Source organism: Natrix helvetica, assembly GCF_964273705.1.
Source record: "Natrix helvetica genome assembly, chromosome: 1".
Taxonomy (NCBI): domain Eukaryota; kingdom Metazoa; phylum Chordata; class Lepidosauria; order Squamata; family Natricidae; genus Natrix; species Natrix helvetica.
This window is the reverse complement of record NC_138548.1, coordinates 183,826,283-183,846,829: the sequence shown is the minus strand read 5'-3', so window position 1 is coordinate 183,846,829 and position 20,547 is coordinate 183,826,283.

Below are 20,547 nucleotides of genomic sequence, written 5' to 3'. Positions count from 1 at the left end.
CCTTATCTCTTCTGTAAACAAGCTGAAGCCTTTGAAGTGCAAGGTCAAAATGATCAACGAGAAAAAAGAGAAAGCAATTTTTCCAAGACTCAACCTCCAAGTGGCAGTGCAACTTCTTTTCCCTTTGGTATTACTACCCTCTTTATATTCCTTTTATATCTTCTTTTATTCCAGGCTTAAAAGAAACAAAATTCTTAAATGGAACAAAATAAAGAGAAAAACCCATCCAAACCAATATTATAAAAATAAAGAAACAGATTTAATCCATAGGTAAAAAAAAGAAATAGAAGAAGAAAAACCAATACTTTCACTTTAAAAAGTAGGAAATATTTGCAAAACTTCCGTCCATAAAAGAAAATGGGAAAAAAAGGATAACTGTTAGGGATGTAACCCTAGGCTTGGCTTGGCAATGTATACAAGCTATGATTACTGTACTATTACTTTAAATGATTCAGTGATGTAATTGGTTTATTACCTCAAGCAGCCATAAAAGGGAGCCAGAATGACTGTTAGCTCTCTCTCTGTTTTGTTAGAAGCTGATCAGGTGTATTTTGAGCTATTGTGGTTTGCTATTGTTTAGCTATACTTTGTGTGTTAAACTGAGAATATTGATAACTGAATTATTTAACCGTGTATGACTTGGACTGTTAACTGGGCTCTGAATACTTCTATATTTCTACATAGTAAACTACTATATTTTTATACTATTCAGTGTCCCTGTATGCTGGTTTGTGCGTGTGATTCCATACCACTCTCATTACGCTTCTCTGCATACTCGCTCTCCTAATGGGAAGCTTAATTACTTAACAATAACACACTGTCCAATATAGCTTAATTCATCGCTTATTTTCTTTTCTTTGCAAGTTTAATTTAGCTTTGATTTTTTGGGAGGCAGTCTCTTTTATAACAATAAAATTTCCTCACCAGATGGACACACTTTTTCTTTCCTCTTTCCTCCCATTGTGGAGCTGTCCCAACTTCAGCAGCTTTTGGCTGCGCTTTTGTCGCCAGCAAGAAGAGATTCTCTTGGATCAATCAGGGACTTTGTGATGTCCCTGAGATCAACAAGATGTACTCTTTCCTGTCACCATCTCTTCAGGACGGTTTAGGTCCAAAAGGACCATCCAGTGGCAAAAGAAATCGACTGAGCTCCGAGATCGCATATCGTACTATTGCAACGTCAGCTCCTGTTTCTCGGAAGCGTGGGATTCTTAATGTAGTAGGGCAGGGGAGGCTGGAGCGGGAGGTTCCCCAGTGCTTGCGGCCACGGCAGCTGCTTGGGAGAAAATCAGCTGGAATCTCAAGCGAGAGCCACGGGGTGAGACGCAAGTCATGAAATAGAACACCGTGGGCATAAAAAGCACTGTCAGATCGCTTCCCATGGTCTGGGAACCAACCAACTAAATAAATAACATTGGCTTCGCTTCCTTGTGTGGGAAGAGAGAAAGTTGCCTGAGATGCAGCTGCATTTTGCCTTGAAACTTGCTGTTCTGGCAACCCGAAGGGGACATTCTCCTAGTGGCATCTCAGGCAACTTTCTCTCTTGCCATGCAAGGAAACAAAGCCAAATGTGTTTATTTAACCTTCAACTCCAGTCTCCCCCGCCCTACTACATTAAGATCCCTGTGCTTCCCATTCCTGCTGGAAGCACGCAGGCCATGCAAGCAATCAGATGCGCGAGGCCCCTCAATGATTTGAGGGGAGCTGGGAGGCCCCAAACTGCACCCAGCCATCCTCATTCCCTCCCGGCTAAGGGTGGGAGCACCTGCGATGCCACTGGGAGAATGTCCCCTTCAGGTTTCAAGGCAAAACGCAACTGCTGGAATCGGTGTGTCTGTAACTTAATGCTCTCTGAGAAGCCTGCATTACCGGGAGCAGCAGAAAGAGCAGCAGCGGGAGCCAACGCCACCCCCGGTGTCCAGCATCCTCCTCAAGAGCCTCGAGTTGTGTCCGTTTGTGCGTCTCTCCCGAGCTTCTCTCAGGAGGTGAAATGGCAGGTGCCCCATTGGCAGAGCCTCCCGGTGAAAGGCAAGTGAAGGGCGCAGTGGGGGGGGATGCTGACCGTCCCCAAAGCCAGCTCTTGAGGAAGGAGGCAGAGATGAGGCCCGGAGCTTGCTTCCCTTCCTCCTTCCTCCAAGAGCTGCAGGCGGCAGGGAAAACAAGGCTTCTTTGCCAGCTTCCCAGCTGGCAAAACAGAAATTTTCACCAACTGGAAGGTATGTGTGTGTGAAAGAAAGAAGTGAGAGAGAGAGAGAGAGAGAGAGAGAGAGAGAGAGAGAGAGAAAGAAAAAGAGAAAGAGTAAGAGAGAATAAAAGGAAGAAAGAGGGAGAGAGAGAGAAAAAAGAGAGACAAAGAGACAAAGAGAGAGAGAGAGAAAGAAAGAAAGAAAGAAAGAAAGAGAAAGAGGAAGAAGGAAAGAGAAAGTAAGTGGGGGAGAGAGAGAGAAGAAAGAAAGAAGGAACAAAGGAAGGAAGAGAAAGAAATAATGGAAGGAAGGAAGAAAAAGAAAGGAAAGAAAGAAACAAAGAAAGAGGGAGAGAGATATATAAGAAAGAAGGAAGGAAGGAAGGAAGAAAGAAAGAAAGAAAGAAAGAAAGAAAGAAAGAAAGAAAGAAAGAAAGAAAGAAAGAAAGAAAGAAAAAGAAAGATAATTTATGATCACAATCGAGCCCAAAATTTTGGCTGCTAAGCAAGAGCATTGCTAAATGAGATTCACCACAATTTACAAGTTGGCCACTCCCACCCGGTCACATGACTGCCAAGCCACACCCACAAAATAGGCCACACCTACAGAATAGGTTCTAAAATTTTTGAAACCCACTAAATGTACATATTTTGTAAGTTTGGACTACACAAAAATATTTGGGTGACTTTTGGCTAGTACCTCTCTCTGTTCCACAGAGTTGTTGTGGGGATAAAATGTGGAACATATGTATTTCTATTACATCATTCTCCTTAAAGAAAGGTGGGTATACATCAAGAAGGTAAAGAAGAACAAGTTCTTTTTTACTGCAATGGTTTGCACTTCTGAAATTTATCTTGGAACCAGAACTGTCTGATAAATCATTAGTATTAACTGGATTATATTTGGATGTACTTAGATAATTTAATGAGAGTTTGGGGGCAGGAATGGGGTTGAAAATGAAATTCAAGATAGCTTCAGAGATGGTTTGTTACTGAATCTACAATAAGAATTTGTAAGACCAGCTCACTGCTTATTAATGATAAATCTGCATACTCATAGCTGTCTAGTGCTTAATTAGTATTACAAATGTCAATGGCAGGATGCATAACAATGTTTTTAATTGAATCTCATTGTAGTTTCTGCAGTATTTCACACAAGGCTTAAATGGAGAAGAGAAAATATGCACCCTCAAATATCAGTTCTTAAATGCTTTTAGCTAGTAATGCGCCATATACATCATGTTCATAAGAGGTGCTCCATTAATTAACATTAAAGTGGTATTAGCATGAGCTAAAATTTCAGAATCTGGGCAAATGAGAAAACGGTTTATACCCACAGCTCCCCTTATTCTTCCACAGTCTGCTGCTCTCTTCCCTATTCTTGCTGTTGATGCATGAAAACTTTAAAACAAGAAAGAAATTGAAACCATTAGAGATCAAGGAAAACAAATGAAAACTTGGCAGATCAAGAGATGGCTGAACTTAAGCAGCCTTCCCCCACTTTTGTTTTTTCCTAGCTGAAACATTAGTAGGAAAGGAGGGTGTCAGATCCCATGACAAGGTGGGGAAAAGGGGAAGCCATGAAGTGGAAAACTTGCTTTGTTCTCCAAAGCCCAGGGTGCTCTACAACCAGCTCATTTGCCTCCATGGCCCTGTCAAAAAACAGCCAAATCAGAGAGGTGGGTCAAGCCACAGCACAATCTCCACAGCCGCCGCCACTGTGGATGCTACTAGGGGAGCCAGTAATCATCTGAAAGGCCCACAGCTCCAAGGAGCTAGGCAGCTACTAAGCCTGTCAAACCATCAGCTTTCTTTCATCTGCCCTGCGCTTCCTCCTGGCTACAGAATTTGGTGTATCCCAAACCAACGTGGGGGGCCCTTTGTAGCAAGCTGACCTTCTAACTCGTATGGCTACCATTTGCTACTCACAAAATTATCATCCATACTAATCTTTTTTTTTTAAATTATATGTTGTTGATGCTAATGTGTAGAAGCAGTGGTTGTTTATGAAACATCCTACACAGCTGCTGGACTTAATTTATTCTTGTTCCCCCATTCCTTCTTTCTGTACACTTATGTACTATTTATTTCTCTTTTCTGTTGAACTCACTTTGATGCTATTTTTCCTCAGGCAACTTAGTCTCCATTCCAGATTTAGTTTAGGAATCTGCTGCTATATCCCTAGATATCTTAGCCCTTCAGAGTTGGTGCCTCTAAGAATGGGAGATTTTTCTAGAGATAAGGTGCAGGTCAATGGGTTTGGCTTATTTTTGGTCCTTTTAAGCTGTGGCTTCCGTATTCTTAACTTTTATATCTGCAAACAAATCCTACTGTTATGAAATTCCAGAGACTTCTTTTGACTTCCTTCCAGGAGAAATTTAATTTTTGTAAATATTGTATTGCATCGTTCACCCTGCTGAAAAAAGTGAGACAAAGTAATAGCTTGAACTGGAAATAAATATTACACTTCTATTGATAGCAATAGTGTAAATAATTAGCTAAGAATAAATAATGCCCATGAGAACATCAAAGCCCTGTTCACATCTTCCTGACCCAAACTGTATTTATAATAAAGAGCAAAATCACATAATTGCACTTCATGAATTGCATCATGTTCTGTCAAATTTAGCCTGCAGGGATAGGTCTTTTCTGGGCCTTTATTTTAGGAATTTTTCCACATAAAAGATTGGGGCAATCTTCGCCAATGCAGGGTGCTTCAAAAGGATTGGGTTTCATCTCAAATAATTCTCAACATGTCAACTGGATGCTTAGGAAATCAACTCAACTAGGGATACATTGAGAATAATAAAGAAGTTAGTTGTGTTACAGATTCCCTCCACCTGATGCTGTCCAGATGTACTGGATATTGGTTCCCATAATTCCTGACCAATCCAATGGCACAAAGCCATGGGAACTGAAATTTATTACATCTCAACAGTATCAGGTTTGAGAAGGCTGTGGACGTCATGCACTATATAAATTAGAGTGATTTTTTTAAAAAACTGCTGATGAATCTTTTGCTTTGCTAGACAGCTTTCCAAGGGGTGCGCCAGATGGATGCAACTTGGTGCATTAATAGGAAGATGCAAGGTTCATGCTGAATGGCATTTTCTCATATAAAATGCTAGAAAGATAAGTGGCTAAACCACAGTCACAAACAGGAGACTTTATAGACTTCCAGGCCAGGTTTGAGCCCAGCATGGAAAGGAACCTTGAGATGAAAAATAAGAATCTTTCTTTGTGATAATGTGAGAAGGATCCTTCCTGCCCCTGAAGCCCAGTGGATCCAAAATGGAAAGGGGGCAGGATTGAGATGGGAAACACAGCACAATGCCTATGATATGCCCAGTTGATTCCTCTAATTGTCCAAGAATGGTAATTTTTGGGAGCAACCAGTGACATGATTTCAATCATTTAAATATCTGGTTAGAGCCTTTGACAAGAAATTAATTAAAATGGGTCTGTCTCAAAATCTTGGGAAAGATGAGGACAATGGGAAGCAGAAAGTCCTAGCCTAGGCTACCTGTGAACTCGCAAGCAATTAATTAGTGGTTCATTGAGATTTCACCCATCTTCTTGCTAGGTGGCCTTCCAGCATTTATTTGAAGTTGTTGCTGTAAGAGATAAACACATCTATAATTTTTCATAGCTAGGCATCTGGGCCATTAAAATGGGATAATATGTTTGTTAGGTTATAATTAGTTCTCGAACATGCTTTGAAGGCAATCTTGGTCTCCGAGACATCTAAATAAATGCAGAACAATGATGATCATTAAAACTTCATGGCTTTAATCACCGTTGAATTGTCTCAGATCCATTCCTATCTTTTGGCAGATGACACTGGGAGAAAAGGTGGGCCACCAATTTACTTCCCTCCCCCTAAACCATGTTATTTATGGAAGGGTCCTCATGTAGGTGGTTTTCCTTTTCTTCATTTTGCCTTTCCCTTGCTGGAAAGTAAGAAAGTAGCACAATGCAGCTCAGCCGTTCTATTCCCAAGCAAAAGGAAAGCACTTTCAAGCTTCATGGGATGCACACACCCTGAGCCACACATCCAGTTTTTAGACTCCAGATGGAGCCAATGAGTGCAGCCACTTTATCTCTTGTGTGCCGATCACTTGCTTTGGAACTGTGCTGCAGCAGAGGAAGAATCTGGAGCCAAAGTGATTTACAGGCTGTTCTAGAAGGACAGGTTGACACTGATGGAGTCACTTATCTCCTGTTTGTGGCTGGCCTGGTGACAGCCTTTCCCTCAGGTATCAATCAGCCCACCTTCGTGAGAGAAAGAGCTGTCAGAAGAATCACATTGGGACTGTCATCTCCAATGGTACTGCCAGCTGCCCCTGTGGCTTAAAAAGCCTCCCTTTTAGCCTCATGCAGAAATGAAAGTCAGCAGCAAGGGAGACAGAGCACAGCTTCCTGTAGCAGCCCCATTAGCTTGGGTGCGTCTGGTTCCAATATTTTCATGATGTCCCTAAGTTAACATAAATTTTCCCCTCTGCTGCATCAACCTGTCAATGTAATCTTAAAAACCCATATTACTAATTTGCACAAATTGGATGTGATGGGTGATGCTGTTACAGGAGAGGGAGGGAGGGAGGGAGAGAGAGGGAGAGAGAGAGGGAGAGGGAGGGAGGGAGAGAGAGAGAGAGGGAGAGAGAGAGAGAGAGAGAGAGAGAGAGAGAGAGAGAGAGAGAGAGAGAGAGAGAGAGAGAGAGAGAGCTGGGGAGCTGGGAGTTCTTGTTTACATGGAAATATCTGTAAAGCAAACACCCAAGATATTTAAAATATTAACAAGCCAGCATTTATTCCAGTTGATATTGAAATTGAGGCTGGAGGAGGGGAGAGAGGGACCATACGAAAGGATGTGCCAAGCCCAAATTGGATGCCATTTACTCTTTATGCCTTGGGAAAAACGATACCATGTATCAGTAGGAAATAGGCTGCAGGGATGGCTTTGTGACAAACTGAATTTTAGAGACTTTGGTACTGACAACACAGTACAAATAATTTCAGAACTGAAGAGATGTGATCTCAAGATAGGATGAAGGAAGCATCACAGTTAGGACAGTATGCGTACGTAGCATTTTACTGTGGGATGTTCAGCAAATAAATATTCAGTGTTTGAAGTCAAGAAAGCACTAGTCTAAACAACACAAAACATTTTAGCTACAACTGATGCTACAAGCCACCTTTCTGTTCAGCAATGGCATATTTCCACTTTTTCCGTTTCTTAGACTAGTTAAAACTCAATTAGGAGAGGCATAAACCTGGGTAAATCAAACTTAAAGAAATAAGGAAGAGGTAGAGGAAGGTATTAGCCAACAAGATAAAAAAAACTGCACATATAGAATTTTAGAGTCCTCCTTGACCTGCATTAAGAAGTGGTCTAGCTATTGAAATGACCAGTTGATGGCCTCTCCAGATTCTGTGCCAAATAATTCTACCATCACCACCCCACCTTTCCATTTTTTTCAACATGAATTTAGAACAGATTCTGATTTCTGCAATTCTCAGCAGAGTACTGCTCAGACAGATGAATTGGCCTCAGGTAGTTGGTTACAAGAGCTGAATTCACACATTTTACTAAGGCTAACAGACCTTAAGCATGATACTATATGTGGATGCAGCCACCAGCCTCTTTGTGAATAAACATCTACTTCCACTTCCAGGAAGGGAGTAATTTCAGTTACAATGAGAGCATTTGTCAATGCAGTGTTGTTTCCCATCAATAGAAGTTGCTTCATAAAATCTGGATTTTAAGAGATTCTTTGGGTACCTCTCTTTGGAAATGAACCCTGTGAAGAGAGTGCAACAGGAAAGGCTCCAAGTAGGAAGCAGGAAGCACAGGAAGGCAGGTTTTTTTCCAAGTGAGAGCCTGCAAACTTGTATAACAGGGCATGATTTCCAGTAAGCTGATTTAAAATTAAAATGCAAATAGTGATGCTTTTGTGAGAATAAAGGCAACTGAGACATGGGAATTATTACTAAGTAGAGGCATCCATTTCTACTTTTATTGTTTGTTTATTCTATGCATGGAAGCAGTGGATGGGCTTTGACTCAAGAATCCCTGGCTCAGGACGATTTCCAGTCCCCGAAGGCGACGGACGTGCGCGTCCGCTACTCGTCTTCTCGATGTGCTCCCTTTAGGAGCACAGGGAGTCTTGTAGGGGCTCCCTGCCGCAGGGCGGCTTGTTAGGACCCCCTGGATTGGCGGTGGCTGCGGAGGTGTCTCCAACTTCGCCCCAGGAGCCGGGAAGCGTGGGGGGTACGGGGCGTCGCTGTCATGTCACTGCGCGTCTTCGCCAAGCGGAGCCTGGAAGGAAACAACTAATTGGAGGCTACAGCTGAAGTGCGGTGAGGTGGGAAGTCTCCCCAGATCTCTTGCTAATCTATTCAATCGATGAACAGCAGTCTTTTCAAAGCTTCGTTTCAATCTTTGGAAGTGTTAAGATTGGAGGGGGGGGTTTCCACACCCCCTCGGAAAAGCGGCATTCGTAATATATCTCTGTCTCGGAGGAGAGAGAGAGAGAGAGTTAAAAACCTACTTTCACTTCCTCTAAGTAATGGGAGAATGACTTTTTGCTACAATTGCGAGAAAGGATGGCTGAGTTGATTCTTTTAAACTATTTTATGGGAACTTTTGACTTGTTGCTTTCTGACCTCCTGTGAAGGCTGAGCCAAGATGGCCAACTTCCTCTTTTTCCTTGCCTTTACGAATGAAGTTCCTCTTTTGAAAGATTTTCTGGCTTTGTACTATTTCACACCCCAGAGACCTCCAGGAGCCTCTCCTACCACATATTTCCCTTGGATTTGGAATATCTGATTCAATTATTTGGCTTGGAGCTGTACAGGAAGACTAACAGTCTCTTCTGGGCTTGCCTGCCTTACGATCTCTCCCGGTTGTGCTTTTCCACAGACTTATAGCTATCTCTGAATTTAATATTGGGCCCTAAAAAATTACCGCCTGGTAAGGCATCCTTGGCCCCAACATCCTCTACGTCCAGCCCGATTACTCAACAGACACAACTGGCGTCATTTCTACAACCTAAAACTCCCAAAGAGAGTTCAAAGGATTTATCTGTTCACCAAATGCTTCAAACTCTTTTAAAGGGACAGGATGAATTGAAAAAACAACTGACAGAATTAAATGACCAGCTCAGAGAAACGCAACAACAAGCTACACAAAACAAACAGAGAATAGGTGTACTGGAGGAGGGCGCGGCTGGGATGAGGGAGGAGGTTAAGACAATTCAGAAGGGGAATATAGAATTTGAAAATCATATGATAAAGATGGAATTTGAAAGGATGTCTTTTTTCCTTAGATTCCAAAACTTGCCAGAAACAGAGAATGAAGATCTTAAGGAGATTATGACTACAATCTTAGCAGAATACATTAAAAGAGATAAACAACAGCTATGGTGGAATATTGATCTGATTTATAGGATCAATTCAGCATATGCTAGAACACACAATGTTCCAAGGGAAATCCATGTTAAATTTCTTAGAAAGACCACAAGAGATGAGGTCCTAGGAGCTCAAAGGGGAGAACCACTAAAATATAAAGACAAAGAAATAACCATTCTTAAACAGATTCCGAAGAAAGCAAGAGATAAGAGGAAGAAATATTCCTCTTTAGCAAAGAAATTATATAATAAAGGAGTCTGGTTTAGATGGTTATTGCCAGAAAGTATGCTGATTTTCTGGGAGGGCAGCAGAATTAGAATTAATACAGATGTGGAGGCGGAGGCTTTCATTAAAAAATGCCCTCCTAGACGAAACAGGGGACAGTACACAAGATATGAAGGAGGGAGGGGCCGAGCCTCTGCCAGCAGACAGGGGGGAGGATGCAACACTGAGAAGACTCAGGTCACAAAAATGAGCTGAAACATTATTGCAATTGTTGTTATAATGTAATTGTTGGACGTGATACAAAAATGATTGAATATATTGATGATTTAATGTAAAACCAAAAGCTGCCAATGTTTATTCAAATTTTGATGTTTTCCTTTTTTTTGTAAAAGTTGCGAGATTTGGGGGGACTACCACCTTCCGCATGATGTAGCTGTCAAAATTTTCTATACCTATTTACCTCTTTTCCTTAAAACATTTGTAAAAACCAATAAAATTTTGTTCAAAAAAAAAAGAATCCCTGGCTCAGACATGGGTTTGCCAATGGGCCTGGGGACCTCAGGGTGATTTGGAGCCTAGGGTTGGTTCAATTGTTGTCACATGGGGGGGGGCAGGAGTTTATTGACGTTTGTATTGAAATTTTATTTCTGTAAGCCTCCTGGAGTCATCGGGAGTTGGGCAGCCGCATACATTTTCTTAATAAACAAATACAATAATAAACTGGTTCATTGGATACATCTATGGACAGAGACAGAAATGAAAAGGAAGCTGCAAATCTGCTACAGGCTGACTGAACAGGATTTAGCCAAACAAGGGTCAATTGCCTTGTGTTGGATTTCAGCCCCAGAACCAGTTAAAGGAGGGAAGGGGGAGAGGGAACCCTTTGAAGGACTTTATGCTTCATCTCCCCATCTGTCTGTAGTTGGCCAGCTCTTCCTGAAGTTACCATCCAGGGCTATCGATCCTTTGAACAATAATCTGGGGAAATGCTAATGCATGGCTACACTTAGCTTGCCTTGCATCCAGGGAATGAAGCACTTGACATTAGAAGCTAAGCTGAAATCGCAAGCTCTTCAGGCATACCCAAGATGAAGGGCTGTTTGTCAGAACTGCTACAGAAGGGAGGGGGGAAAATCATGAATGGCTATATGCATGTGACTATGTGCAGTTCTAAAGGCACGTTGTGGAGCAAAACAGCATTTTCAATATTAATTTCTAAACAGGCACACTGTTGGGACAGCTGAAATTAGTTCACTTAATGCAGACAAGTATTAACCCAGGAAAACATCTTGAAGCAGAACAGAGGCAACCCATATTTAACATAGGTAAAAATGCAAACAAAACTGCACACCTATGGGCCCAGGTACTGTCTTCCCCTATTTCTCTCTTTCTTTTATACAGATGGGCTTTTCTATTGCTCACAGGCCATGTTGTTTTCTTTGCATCATTGGATCTTAAAGCAGGTTAACCTTCCCTGGCCTCGTTTCCCATGAACTGCAGATCTGACATTCCTCAGAAGTCTTTTTCAACGGAGTGAAAAACCACTTCCCTTGGACATATAAGAACAGAAATGTGTTTTGTCTTATTTTTGTTTTTTTTTTACTTTTGGCTCCAAAAAACTTGCCTGACTTGACAACAAGCAGAAAGTTTTCCAACCATCAAGACTCTTAGGTGGCTTGTGAGAAAAATATGCCCTCACTCGCATTTTGGGGTTCAGTCCTTGACTCTGAAGATGACCTGAGTGATTCTTGCTTATTCTCTGATCCCCAGTTAATGCTTGTTGTTGTCCAGCAGCTTTCGCTGTCAGATGGCCTCCTCATAGAGGCATGTGCCAGCACCAATTACATTGCAAACTTTCCAGAAAGCATCAGATGGTAACAAGTGACAAACTTTGTAGAAGCAGAATATAAGCAGATCCTAGTTAAATTGTTGGGAATTATGAATTGATTTCTGCTGTTGCACAGAGGGAGAGAGGAAGCATGGGAGAGATTTCTACTTCTCTTATGGTTTCCTATCATGAGTTTTGCCTCTATTTTTATAATCACAAAAAGAATCCATGGTGGGGAGGAAGGGAGAATATCCCTTTCCTAAATTTCTATCAAGCCTTCAGAGGTTCCAGCCTAAATGGAATAGAGGGATTTTCTCCAGTGCTGAGCTGTAGTTTTGAAGTTAGCAAGCTCTCTAGTGGCAAGAGTTGTCCATATTGTTGTTCCCCAACCTGCTTTATTAACACCGTTCCCAATTATTGTCATTCACCTACTTCTCCCCGAGGTAATGGGTGACAAATGTATTTTATGATCAGCTGATGCCTTTGGTTGCTGTCAGATTCAAGAGGAAATACTGCTTCAATATCAAAACACCAAAAGGCAGCTTAATCCCAACTAAGGCTGGAAACAAAATGAAAGCATGGGGACACGGCAGAAAACAATGTTGCCAGGGCATGTATGAGCTATGTTTAAATATAAGCAGTGATAAGATCTTTGGAAGAGATTGAACCAGTTCATGCCTGCTTTCAAATGCATCCTTCTGCAGGCAATGGCCTTGATTTTTGCATTCACTTGCTTGTTGGGGACAATATTGAGGGCATAGCAGTCAGTCTGCCTGATTTATGGCCCTTTTGGAGTTAAGGGCTGGTATCTTAAATCTACAATAATTAAATAAAATAAAAGATTCCATCAGTGATTCTTTTTACTGGAGTGTTGCCCTCGATTGAGGGCTTTTGTTTTGAATCAATAATCCTTAATCTAATCAAAAGCTCCGACCATGCTTAGGCTTTTCTTATGCAGTGGAGAGGCTGGGCCAGTTTTTGCATTTTGCAAGGCCTGGCCAGAGGCAAAAAATATTCAAAGTTCCCCTCATTTGACATTCTCCTTTTCTTCCAGAATTCTTTTTGGACTTTCCAGTCTACCTTGTAGCATTGATATTCCCAAAGGCAAGTGGGTTGGTTCTCTGACCAAGTCCTAACCTGTCAAAGGTATGGGGGTGGGTGGGTGATGCTGCTGCTTCTGCAAACCTCACCCTTTATGTGTGTGTGTGTGTGTGTGTGTGTGTGTGTGTGTCTTATGACATTACTCTCAAGGAGCAGCACGTATGGATCAACAGTACAATAATACTCTCATCATTTTTGATAAAACCCTCAGATTCTGCAAGTGCTTCTGTCTCCAGCGCCATTTCTTATTAGCTTCTAAGCCCAGATTAGGTCAGCCACTTGATGCCATCTGCTCAGACCTTTATGTGGTAAAGCAATTCTCATTACAGGTGGGTGATGGCTGTTTCCCTGATTGAGACAGTGTCTTTCTTAAACTATGTTGAATTCCTAGCTAAACTTTCAACTAGCAACTTAATTGCTATACCACACCAGCAAATTAAAGATTAGGGGCCACAGCACAATATATTTGTCTGTGAGTAGGGGTGTTGTTGATGATGATAATGATGGTGATTTATATTAGCCTTTTATATCCCAAGGCTGGCACAACTACTTACTACATCAAGAGTCATAAAAGAAAAGTTTCCATTTTAGTTACAGAACTGCATTTCTACAGTTCTGAAGACAATGCCATTAAAAATGTAACAGTGGAACAGTTTGCTTGCTTGCTTCTTTGTTAAATTTTAATCCTCTGGGTGGTCCAGGCAGCAAACATAATGCTCCCTCCTCCAGTGTGTTCCATATAACAACAGCTTAATGGGATAAATTGGGCTGAGACACAGCAACTGGCCTAAAGTCTCTCTGCAGACCCTTGTAGTTATTTCATAACTATGTTACTGTGTTTCAGTGACTGAAGAAGGCAGCTGGTAGGCAATAACCTCTGATAATACCTTTAGTGAAGTTGGAGTGGCTGGTGATGGACAAAGATGATCCATTTTTTATTTCCCAGAAGTCAAGGAGATGGGGGCCAATGAGGTATGGATGTATAGGAAAAGAACAGTTTATAGTAAAACGAGAAATGGACTTTTGTAAAGTGCTCTGAATTTCCAGAAATCTGATCTGATTTAGCAAGCTTTTGGAATTTTAATGTTTTTCCATCTATATATATGTAAAAAAAATTTTTTGGGGGGGGTCATCAAAAGCCCTGTTCAGAGGATGATGTCGATTGTAAGTCTCAACACATATACAGTAGGGAGCAGGTCCATTTCTTACAGGTCCATCAATTCTTTCTCTCTCTGTCCCATACATCAAGGTCACTATTTGCCTATTTTTACTTCATTGAAATCAATAGTGCAGTAAGGGGGATGGCTGGAGAACCTGTATTGAGGAATCCATTTCAACCTAGGAGCTTTGTAGACTTTAATTAAACCACATGTTCCTTGTAGGCCTGATAATTCCAATTGTTGCTACATTCTGCAAGGCCCTGCAAGATCCATTTGAAAGTATACCATATTGAACTATATAACAAGTCAACCATCAGGAGTTGACCATGAAGTAAACCCTGCATCTATGCTAGGAAGAAGAAGAACAGGAGCTGACCATGGGAAATGCGTTATGCCATTTTGTATTATGTCATAAAATGATAATGTTATGATAATTTTTAATATTTCAAAATGTTTTACAAAATTTGTGAAATTTCAGTTCTATAGCAGGGTCTGGATTTTGGAAGCATTCTGTAAGTTAGCCCATTTGAAATACCTTGCTTGAAAAAGTTTTTCATTATGATTTATTACTTTGCCCAGTTAAAGGTTACAGACATGAGAGTTTTAATACTATACTAGAAAACCCATGCCCATTGGGTCATCACTTCAGATATATTTTCTTATCTAAACAGAGAAGCAGAATGACTATGGGTGGGTGAAAAAGCAGTGTGAGCAGGAGTGGCTTCTAACTTCTTGTTAGATTACCCATTGAGTTTCCTTGTGGGAAGTGGTAGGGAGTAGCAGCAATCTTCCTTCCTTCCTTCCCCTTACTCTACTCCTCGCTACTCTACTCTATGCTACTCCACTTCATTCCACTCCACTCCACTCTTTATTCTTTCTCACCATTCCTCTCCCCTTTCCAGCAGATAGGTACATAGGTAGCTGCTGCTGGGTGGGGGAGGGAGGAAGGATTGTGAGACTGGCTGGGAAGCTGTCACAGAATGTTGATCCTGTGACAGCAGAAGCGTGTAACACTGAAGCAGCCCCAAATTTTACCTGGACACGTTCCAATGTGATACCATAACATAATTTGATGGATTCACTCTTTGTATATTTTAAGGCAGAGCTAACAAAAAACAAAAACAAAAAAGGAAATAATAACAGAGCAGCCTCCAAACTCACAGAATCTAAACAGTGATGAACTATTAGAAGATATATTATTCACAAATAAGCACATTTTGGCACCAAAATACACCCAAAAACTCAGGTTCAGCTTATCTGTGGATGAGCTTATCTGTGAGTATACTGTATATATAGTAATACTTTTGAAAAGTACCCATATTTCCCATAAATACTTCTATTTAAGTCTATTTGTGGTTGTCAAACCTTGACCTTTTAACCAAAATACCATGAAAAACGTGGATTTTATGTTTATCTGTAAAATCTAATGAAATCCAGGAAACATGCATTTTGTATACTTGTATCACATTTGAATATTGGTGTTTATACCATTTGGATAAAAAATGTTAATTTCCTGTAAGAATCTTGTTAGTAAGATGGGATGATAGGCAGAGGAGGCAAAGTCTCTTGATGTGACTTGTATTTGAGATGCCTTGTCTAATGAGGCACTGATTTTATTCTGAGCATCTAGTTAATAAGGTGTTTGGGGTTTGTTTTTACTGTTTTGTTTCCATTTTTAAAAACTTGATTCCCGATGAGCTCCAATAGAGATTCACTCAGAGTTTTGTGCAGCTTGTTGAGAGATTATCTACAATCAAGTAACCCTGGAATGTTTATTCTGAATGTTCTTTAAATGTGGGAACCAGCTACCAATACTGTGAGTTCACATCTGAGTTCAAAGTATTCTCATATGACTGTGAAGTTGTGGCTTAATTAGCCAATCTGAAAAATATTGACCCTTGCTTAAAGACAGCATTCAAAATGTAACATCCTAGGTTTCTGCATGTTGGACCTAAACCAGCAGAGACAGCATCTCCCTGATTATCTTTATTTACTTGTATTTATTTTTATCCTACCTTTTTATATATAAATAACTCAAGGCAGTGAACATCTAGAGCAGTGTTTTTCAACCTTGGCAACTTGAAGATGTCTGGACTTCAACTCCCAGAATTCCCCAGCCAGCATTCGCTGGCTGGGGAATTCTGGGAGTTGAAGTCCAGACATCTTCAAGTTGCCAAGGTTGAAAAACACTGATCTAGAGTACCTAATTCTTCTTCCTTCTCCTATTTTCTCCACAATAAAAACCCCATGAGGTTCGTTGGGCTGAGAGAATGACTAGCCCAAAGTCACCCAGCTGCCTTCCATGCCTAAATAAGATTTTTTTAAAAAATTAACCTCATCCTTGTTTATTCAGAAGTCACATCACTGAGTCACAGGAAACCCCATGAAAGAACTTTCAATTGGACTTCAATAAGTCAAGCCCCTGTGCTCCTTAGGTTACATTCAGCCTTAGGTTATAGGATTTTGTTTTTTTTTGTTTGTTTGGTGCCTTCAAGTCAGCCTTGGCTCCTGGCCTGGACTAGTCCCTGCAGTTTTCTTGGAAAGATTTTGGGACTGGTTTGCCATTGCATTCCTGGTATCCAACCTGCTACCACAACTACTATACCAACTGGCTCTTAAAATATTTCCCTTGAAATCTGTGACGTTTACAGATGATAAAGTCCAACTGAACTGAATGTGTCTATTCTGACCATAGACACTCCCGTCCAGCAGTTTTTATGCTGTTTCAGTTCCTCATAAAGCAGTGGATGCCCTGCCTGCATTAAAAGGCTAAGAAGGGCAACATGACAAAGACGTAAATGAGAATTTAAAATAATCTATCTTGCTTAGTAATGCCCATCAATATTTAGTGCTTGTGCTTCCCTTCCACTTCTCTGAATTATATAGACATTTTCCTGCCTGGTAACGGTTAAGAGGGGAATTTCTAAGTGATTATTCACTGAAATCCTGCTGAAAAGGACTTTTTACATCAGAACTGAATCCTGAGTTTGCAAAGGGGTTCAATAATGAAGCCGGGGTTTATATTAAGAACCCTGATCTAAATCTTGGCAATGAAACAAGGCCTTTTTAGCCCTAGCAAAACTCCTGGCTTCCAATAGAGAGCCAAGTTAGGGTTTTGTCTTCTTCTTCTAGTCCACATTCAGACAAATCAAAACAGGCAGCTGTGCATGCCAAGCAAACAAGGGATGATTCACTCTTGCAAGAGACCAAAGAAGTTCTCGCTGAAACCATATTGTTCTGGGTGTGGATGGTGAATCTCTTTGCAGTCATAGGGCTCCAAGTTCAGGAAGGATATTGAACTCTCGTGTGATTTGACAAGATTTTGGCACTCTCTACCATGGGCATTTGTGCATGTGTTTAAGAAGGTGGAAAAGATCAGGACTTTGATCACAGTTGCTACCTTGTGGTATTTCATCTCTCCTGCAGACACTGCTTCTTTCTAGTTATCACTATGGATCTCTTTAATGAATGTTACAGAATACTTAAATATGAACAAAACTATTAAAGACGCATTTAAATCATTTTTCAAGCTGCTCATTTAATCCAGAATTTACTCTCAGTGTCATTTAGGGTTGTTGCATTTCTTTTGGCCTAGGTGATCTTGTTCCCCTGGTATACTTTGAATTGATTTATACTGGAATGGCTTGAAATACCAAAATTGTTTGCTCTTTTAAGATTGGAGTGTATATTCTCCAAAGACCTTGAAAAATAGATGGCAAACTGAAAATCAACAGAGTATTCCACCTACAAAAAAAAAAGAGGTAAATATAATTCTAGGCTGCCAGCTTTGTATGTTTTTCAGTTGCTAGGAAGAAATCTTTGGAACTCATGTGTTTTATGAGCAATACTTCCTCTGTATATCCTTTTTTCCTGTCTCTACTTGAATAACAATATGGCTGCTTTAAGGGACCCATTAAAGATGGAGCTATTTTAATGAAATGGTGTTAAAGCAGGGGTGTCAAAGTCGTGGTCTGTGGGCCAGATGCATCATGCACTGGCCATGCCCACCCCCGGTTTAGCAAAGAGGGAAGAAGTCACGATATGTCACATGATGACAATGTGATGCCATGAGTTTGACACCCTGTGTTAAGGCAACTACCTCTTTTTTCAGATTCTGTGGAAGAAAAGAGACAAGGGTGCTTTATTCCATGGCAGAGTAAGTACTGCATTCTTTAGAATTCCAAAGCATTCTATTTTTGAAGCATGCATAATCCATCATCAGTGCAGTGATGAGTTTCCCTTTATTGGATGTGTTCAAGTAAGGTCTAGGCAACTGACTCGATGGAATCCTTTGATTTGGATTCTGCACTAAATTGGATTCCAGGTCTAAATGGCTCCTCTCTGTGATTTTATTCTATCATTCCCTTACAGTGATAGCAATGATGGCAGCTGCCATTCATGACTACACTGCTTGTATTTGTAGATATTTTCTCCAGGCATATACTGAAATATGTGTGCTGCTTGTAAAAGTCATCATGTTCCGTCAGTAGGATGTATAAGAAACAGCGTGAGACTGAAGTGTGACAGGGATAAAAGATGATTCTCCGAAAGGTAGGACTGAATTCAAGCACAGCAGACAAACAAGGCATATTCTGTTGCAGGACATCTCACCCCCCCAAAACACAGTCATCCCACTAGATTTGATTTGCTTCCAGCTGTAATAAATCTGTCCGAAAGATATGAGAATGGAAAGTCAAGCATCACTTTTAAATGGAACAATAGTTTTCAGTGGCCCCAGGCTCCAGATGTTCCCTCTATGTCACTGCTGCCTCTTGACAACTTTTGCCATGGCTAAATCTGGTACCATTTTCCACAGAGTTGTGTAAACATTTGTAGGAGAAGCAAGATAAGGAAACATCCCCTGCAAATAAGAGATTAACGGATGCTGCTAGGCTCTATTAATGCATTAGAAATACCCAATATTTGCCTAAAGGATACTGAGCCAAATAAAGAATAAGGAAATAAGAGTAAATTCATTTTTTTATGAAGTTGAGCCAATGCGGATGATAACCTGGGACTCCTGCTTGGATGTTACTACTTCTTGAGCTCTAGTGCCATGTTTTAAAAGGTGTAGATTCATTCTGCAACAGTGATTTAACCTCCTGATAAACAGAAGGTTTTGAAATTTCAGTGTATAATAGCTTTTAAAATCCTAAACTTTCCTTGCTACTCATATAGTAAATTATTAGGAAGAATAAGTTGCAAACAGCCAGACAATTGTATGCAAATTATATCTGGATAAATGCATGAACTGTTTCTAAATGAGGAAAATGTTTTTCCTTCTCTCCATTCTAAAATAAAAAGATTGCAAGATTTAAGTCAACTCTTCAAGAAGCACAAGCCGGTTACAGAACCTTGCAAGTTTGAAAAGTGCTTCTTGTTCCTTTACTTTTGCTTTTCAGAAAACTAGGGAGGGGGGATCCCTTCTGAGATGGTTCCCATGCCTGTTTTCCTTCTGTGGACTGAGGTACCTTTTGCTTTGGTCAATTGAATTATTGTAAAGTGCTCTTCCTGGTGTTGTACTTGAAGATCACTTGGAACTTACAGTTGGTTAGAATGGAGCGGCATTGGCAGTGCTGCGTGAGCTGCTTCAGATGCACTTTACTGGTTATTGCCTATAGAGCCCTTCAAATGCATAGGGCCTGGTTACTTGAGAGATTACCTGTTTCCTCATGTTTCTGCTCAGCTGCCCAAGTCAGCTGCTCCTGATCCTCTCTATTAAGCAGTGTCATCTTATAGGATCTTGGAAGTGTGAATGAAATCCCCAAGGAGAATTGTACTCCTCCCAGCCTTCTGACTTTTTGCAATCTGCTTAAGATCTGATGACTTTCCCAGGCCCTGGGCTAGGATGAAAGCCATGCCTTTGGTTGGTTGTTGGTAGCTTAGCTTTTTTGAAGAGGGGTGTTGCTTCTGGCTAGTTCTCTTTTTATCTTTTAATGTATGTTGTTTTAATTTGTATACATATGTAAAGAGTCACTATAGACTCAAGTGGCCTAACCTCCCCCCACAGACTGTGTCCTAGTGAAAACAAGTAAGATCTATAGATAAGAAAGGGAATTATTGGTAAACAGAAAAGCTGGCTGTGCAGCACGTATTTTTTTACTCTGTACACAAAAAATACAGAATGAATCTTAGGTGCAAAATGTGACTCCATTAAAATTTTTCCTTTTCCTTTCCCCTCCACCCAGTAACTCTATAGAGTAGAACCCAAATTTCATACTGTGCCACTTTCCCTTACATGTGTTCCAACCTGTAGAGGCTGGCTGAATAAAGTATTCATGGATTTCCATAATTCCTGCTCATTATAAAATGCAGAAGAATGCAATATGCAAAACGGCAAGAACATTCACATTTCTTACATGTGTAGAGGTCAGAGAATTCAGCTCTTTGTGAATAATGCAGACTTATTTTACCACAGAATTTTTACTTGTTTCTTGGTAATTACAAATGATATTATAAGCAAGTCTAATCCAGCTAATGGTAGCACTGTCCAAGATCAAAACACTTGGTACATTTATTGAGAATTAACCACGCTGAGCAATGTGGTAATAATTTCCAATAAACACACCTAGCTTTGGGCTATGAATTCTGCTAAAAGCTCCAGGCACTTCAGCCATTACCAATTTGTTACTCTGATTTTA